The sequence below is a fragment of the Tachyglossus aculeatus genome, chromosome 23, assembly GCF_015852505.1.
Source record: "Tachyglossus aculeatus isolate mTacAcu1 chromosome 23, mTacAcu1.pri, whole genome shotgun sequence".
NCBI classification, from domain to species: domain Eukaryota; kingdom Metazoa; phylum Chordata; class Mammalia; order Monotremata; family Tachyglossidae; genus Tachyglossus; species Tachyglossus aculeatus.
This window is the reverse complement of record NC_052088.1, coordinates 23,611,680-23,618,078: the sequence shown is the minus strand read 5'-3', so window position 1 is coordinate 23,618,078 and position 6,399 is coordinate 23,611,680. Positions and strand designations below refer to the sequence as shown.

General features: G+C 43.6%; 1 non-coding gene across 1 annotated transcript; it reads right to left on the bottom strand.

The window, feature by feature from the left end:
* Nucleotides 1-6,020: 6,020 nt before the first annotated feature.
* LOC119944895 lies at nt 6,021-6,158 on the bottom strand. Its single transcript, XR_005456036.1, has one exon. It is a non-coding gene; the product is annotated as a small nucleolar RNA SNORA7 (small nucleolar RNA).
* Nucleotides 6,159-6,399: the final 241 nt, after the last annotated feature.

Here is a 6,399-nt window from a genome sequence, read left to right as displayed (position 1 = left end):
ACAGAACTTTAGAATTTGGTGGGAAAGGTGTAATGGGAATAGGGATTTGGGTTATGAAATACTGAACCCTGTTCAATTTATTCGTTCATTCATTCAATCATTTTTTAAGCTCTTATTGTGTGTGAAGCACAGTAATAAGTACAATACAACAATAAATAGTGACATTCCCTGCCCACAACGAGCTCACAGTCTAGAGTGGGGGAGACAGACATCAATACAAATAAATAAAATTACAGATATAGACATAAGTGAAGCAGAAGAGATTAGACATTAGAGAAGCAGCGTGGCTCAGTGGAAAAAGCCTGGGCTTTGAAGTCAGAGGTCATGGGTTCAAATCCATGCTCCACCAATTGTCAGCTGTGTGACTTTGGGCAAGTCACTTAACTTCTCTGTGCCTCAGTTACCGTATCATCCGTGGGGCACCAAGAGTAAGCACTTTTAATAAATGCCATCGTCATTATTATTATTATTAAGTACTATGGGGTTTTATCCCCTTTATGCCTTGACATTGAAATTAGAGGTGTTCAGAAAATGCTCTTTCACGAAATAATCTGAGATTAAGAATAAGAAAAGAGATTTTAGTTGTACTTGCTAACTCATTTTCAAGTTTTCTAGCCAGAGTGAGAAAGAAGGGGTCTGTCTTACTCATAATTAAGTTCTCTGATTAGTGACGGTGATGGTCTATTTGAAATCATTAAGGGTAATTTTATCTATTATTATTATCTTGATGCTTCTGGAATTAGACCAATCTGGGCACGGTAAAAAATGAGGACACTGAGATAAAGAAAGGGCCAAGTCATCTTTACCTGAGGAGGGGTAAATGTTCAGTAGTAGAAAGTGAGTTAATGTGGTCCCAACAGAGATTTACACTAGTGATTAATATGACCTGTATTCCAATCAATCGATAGAATGGTAAGATTTGTAATTGCTTAATGAATCAACTGTTGGCCTCCTTTGATCATTTAGTTAGTTTGTATTTGGTTATGATGGGACAAGCTTCTGAGAATTGTGGGGCTTGAAGGCCTTTGAGCGGTCATCTTAGTGATCTTAGGCAGGTGGGAACTGAAGCAGCTTGGCTTAGTGGAAAGAGCCCGGGTTTGGGAGTCAGAGGTCATGGGTTCTAATCCCAGCTCCGCCACTTGTCTGCTGTGTGACCTTGGGCAAGTCACTTAACTTCTCTGTGCCTCAGTTACCTCATCTATAAAAATGGGGATTAAGACTGTGAGCCCCACATGGGACGACCTCGTATCTCACCCAACGCTTAGAACAGTGCTTGGCACATAGTAAGCACTTAACAAATACCAATATTATTATTATTATTTTAATGAAGGATGACAACGAGTGAGGTTCTAGCTCCAGTTGCATGATCTTGGGCAAGTCACTTCACTTCTCTGTGCCTCAGTTTCCTCATCTGTAAAATGGGGCTTCAATACCTGTTCTCCCTATCATTAACAATAATAATAATAATGGCATTTGTTAAGTGCTTACTTTGTTCAAAGCACTGTTCTAAGTGCTGGGGAGGATACAAGGTGATCAGGTTGTCCCACGTGGGGCTAACAGTCTTCATCCCCATTGTCCAGATGAGGTAACTGAGGCACAGAGAAGTGAAGTGACTTGCCCAAAGTCACACAGCTGACAAGTGGCAGAGCTGGGATTCATTAGATTCTGAGCCCTATGTGGGGCAGGGACCGTGTTCAGCCTGATTATTTGGCATGTGCTCCAGTGCTTGGCACATAGTAAGTGCTTAAAAAGAACACATAATTATTATCACCAGCATTATTATTATGTTCCTCTGAAAATCAACTCATTGTTTAACCCCTCTGAAATTTTTCCCTGAACCTGAATTTTATGACCAAAGGCAGACTTGGGCTTTGGAGAAGACGAGAGGAAAGAACTGCATTGAGTGCAGGCCTTCGAGGATCGGCAGAAGCTGGTCAGTTCCTCCTGGAAGGGGCCCCGGACAATCCCATCCAGGGCTTGAACCATCCAGGATAAACCCTGGGAGCTTGGGAGGTCCAAAGGGATCATTCCAGCGGTTCCCTCTCGAGACCTCCAGAATTGGAGCCTTTGTTCCGAAGTGGACTGAATCCCTATCCTTCTTATGCTGCCCCAAGCCGAGAGGAATTCCAGAACCTGGATGCCCCCTGTCAAGAAGCCTCAGGATGGAGTATCATCCGTGGGGCACCAAGAGGCAGGTTTATGTTCTTACCTGAGCGATAGGACACCTGCCAGACCATGGGACTATCCTCACCCCTGACTCTGCCACTCAGTGAGTGACAAAACTACATTTTGTTTTGTTGTCTGTCTCCCCCCTTCTAGTCTGTGAGCCCGTTGTTGGGTAGGGGACCGTCTGTAGATGTTGCTGACTTGTACTCCCCAAGCACTTAGTACAGTGCTCTGCACACAGTAAGCACTCAGTAAATATGACCGACTGACTGAGTGAATGAATGAATGAGGAGAAGCAGTAGGCTCAATGAGGCCTACTCGATAGGGATTCAGAAGGACTTGGGTTCTAATCCCTGCTCTGCCACTTAGCTGCTGTTTGACCTTGGGCTGGTCTCTTAACTTCTCTATGCCTTAGTTTCCTCATCTGTAAAATGGTGATTAAAACTGTGAGCTCTATCTGGGACAGGGACTGTGTCCATCCAGATTGCACTGTATCTACTCCAGTGCTTAGTACAATGCCTGGCACATATTAAGTGCTTAACAAATACTGGATAAGCAGTGTGGCTCAGTGGAAACAGCACAGGCTTTGGAGTCCGAGGTCAGGGGTTCAAATCCCGGCTCCGCCAACTGTCAGCTGTGTGACTTTGGGCAAGTCACTTCACTTCTCTGGGCCTCAGTTACCTCACCTGTAAAATGGGGATGAGGACTGTGAGCCCCCCGTGGGACAACCTGATCACCTTGTAACCTCCCCAGAGCTTAGAACAGTGCTTTGCACATAGTAAGGGCTTAACAAATACCATTATTAATATTAATAATAACAATAATAATAATGATATTTTCCATGCATCAGGATGGCACGTAACACTATTTGCATGTTGCAGATTACCAGGAGGGCACCTGAGTCAGAATAAATTCTTTGTTTTTTCATTGTTCTATCCTTCCCTTTGAGCAAGGGGGCACTGGGGATCCATAAGAGAATTATTGCTTGGGTCCCCAGTATCACATGCATTTTCATTGCAGTGTAACATAGTGGAAAGATCAGGGGCCGCCTAGGAGTCAGAGCATCTGTGTTCTAATCCTGGCTCCAATACTTGACTGCTGTGTAATCTTGGGCCAGTCACTTAACTTCTCTGTACCTCAGGTTCCTCATCTGTAAAATGGGGATTGAATACCTGCTCTTCCCCCTACTTTGGTTGGGAGCCCCTTGCCAGACAGGAACTGGGTCCAACCTAATAATCTTGCATCCACCTGAGGGCTTAGTACAGTGGTTGGCACATAGTAAGTGCTTAACAAATATTATTATTATTATTATCATCATTATTCTCATACATTTTGGAGAACTATTCAATTCGTGATCTGCTAGGACTCAAACAGATTTTTCTACCATACCAAACTTCAAACAGCCTTGTAGCTGTGCAGTTTGTCATTCCTTCCTAAGTGTGCCAATCTACACTTCTCCCTATTGGCCTGTACTGTCGCCCTTTCCTCACCATTTCTCTAATTTAGAAAGGCAGTAGTAAACCCTATTCCCTCCTCCAAAGACTGATGAGCACACTCTGATGGAGATGCTAAATAGAACAAGGTCTAGACTCTAGACGGCAAGCTCACTGTAGACAGGAACGTGTCTGCCAACTCTGTTGTATTATGTTATGCCAAATGCTTAATACAGTGCTCTGCACACAGTAAGTGCTTAGTAACTACCGTTGTTTGATCGACTGACTGTCATGCTTACTGAATTCCAGCCAGTCATTTTATACTTAGTCCAAGAAGGGATCAGCATGGCCTAGTGGAAGGAATATAGGCTGGAAAGTCAGAGGACCTAAGTTCTAATTCTAGCTCTGCCAGTTTACTGGCTGTGTGACCTCAGACAAGTCACTCAAGTTCCCTATGCCCCAGTTTCTTCATCTGCAAAATGAGGCTTCAATATCTTTTCTCCCTTCCACATAGACTATGAACCCCCATATGGGACAGGAACTGTAACCAACCTGATTAACTTGTATCTATCCCAGACTTTAGTACGTGGCATATAGTAAGGACTTAACAAATAGAAGACAAACAGGAGGAAGAAGAAGAAGGAAGAAGAAGGAAGAGGAGGAAGATGAGAAGGAGAAGGGGGAGGAGGAAGAGGAAGATGATAATGACAATTAGGAGGCAAAACTGATGGCATTAGAAAGCGTTCCTCTATGACATCTGAGAATTTCAGTGAGAAACTGAAATTTCTTCCTAACTCCTCATTTTAACAGCAAAGCAGAACAGTGCCTTGTATCCTAGGGATTCTTAACAGATCAAGCGTTTAGTACGCACTCTGCCCACAGTTAGCATTCAATAAATATGATTGATTGATTTAGTGAACTGACTGAGTGGATGACTGGCCCTTCACCACAGAGAATTGTTTGCTTCTGCTTGTATCGTCTATGGATTCTGGAATGTGGGCCAATAAAGTAGAGTCCTGTATCCTTCAGAGCCACTGTGTTTTTCTCTGTTGACCAATGGTTTTTGAAACATCTATTTAGTTTTAATGGATATATGCCTTGCCATTCTGCCATCAGTAATTTGAACAGCTTGAAATACTGCATGTCATCTTACATTGCTCTCCTTTTGAAACAAACACAATCACTAGGCTGTATTTCATCGATTTTAAAACCTTGACTTGTTGAAGTATGAGCTTGTCTTTATTCCCCAGCAAAGGCTGCAATAATTCTTCACACTCCAATAGCGTGTCATGCGTCCTGTCTGAGCCCTTAATAAATGTGTTGGAAGGATTCCTTTCTTAAGGCCTTTGTATTTACTCTATTCTCATTTATCTTGTGCAGTATTTTGAAATGCGTTCTGAAGATGTAGGTAAACAGCAGGTGAGCAGTTCCCATTGGCATCGAGAGTTGGAAAACTGGAGGTTCACCCTGACAGATGTTGTCCCATAATCTGTACATTTTTGGTAGAATAGAAAACAGCACCAGACACTGCAGACTGTAAAAGGCCTGCCCTCAGTGCCCACAGGACAACATTTGCAGGTGATTGGAACACCCCTCTGAATAAGGTAGGGATGCACGATGAAGATAATAATAATAATAATAATAACAATAATAATGATAGCTTTTATTAAGCACTAACTATGTGCAAAGCACTGTTCTAAGCACTGGGGAGGTTACAAGGTGATCAGGTTGTCCCACGGGGGCCTCACAGTCTTAATCCCCATTTTACAGATGAGGTAACTGAGTCCCAGAGAAGTTAAGTGACTTGCCCACAGTCACACAGATGACAACTGGCAGAACCGGGATTTGAACCCACGACCTCTGACTCCAAAGCCCGGGCTCTTGTCACTGAGTCATGCTGCTTCTCTGGTGGAGCTGAAGATGGTGGACTCTTGCAGATAAAGCAAAGGACAGGCCTCATTCCAGTCATGTTGACTGAGGACAGAATAGCCGTGCGAAGGAATTGATTTTAGATTTAGTTGCTGCCAGACTTTTTCCTACTGGGGCCTTGGGTGTAACAAGCATTGAAAAGAGGTGCGACACATTGAAAAGCACCCAAAAGAATTTACATACAAATGCATTTACAACCAAGGGGTCCGTGGTGTAGTGCTAAAGCAGACAGTGCTGTAGTAGATACAGTCTTATATCCTCCCCTTGTCTTGTCTTATGCTGTTGAGTCATCTCCAACCCATAAATATGCCATGGACACATCCCTCCCAGAACGCCCCACCTCCATCCGCAATCGTTCTGGTAGTGTATCCACGGAGTTTTCCTGGTAAAAATCCAGAAGTGGTTTACCATTTCCTCCTTCCGTGCAGTAAACTAGAGTCTCTGCCCTCAATTCTCTCCCATGCCGCCGCTGGCCAGCACAGGTGAGTTTTGACCGGTAACAGAGTGCCTTCCACTCACTAGCCATTGCCCAAGCTAGGAATGGAATGAATACGCCTCTGCTTGACTCTCCCTCACGTAGTTGAGAATGGTAGAGTAGTGGAAACTCTCCAGGTGCAGTCCTGAGAGGGGAACATCCTCCCCTAGACATATCCAAATAGGTTTGCAGGTAAGCTGTGTTTTTTACAAGAAGAAAACACACCGGAATGGAGTGAGCTGACTGCTCAACCAAAGAAGCCACGCAGACGGGCAGAGGAGCTTAGACAAATTACTTGGGGTTGTGCTTTCTTTTCTAACAGCAGATATTTTTGGTCTCTCTGCCCTTATGTGTGTACAAATTTCTGTCTTCTTTAAAAATATGAACTAAACAATT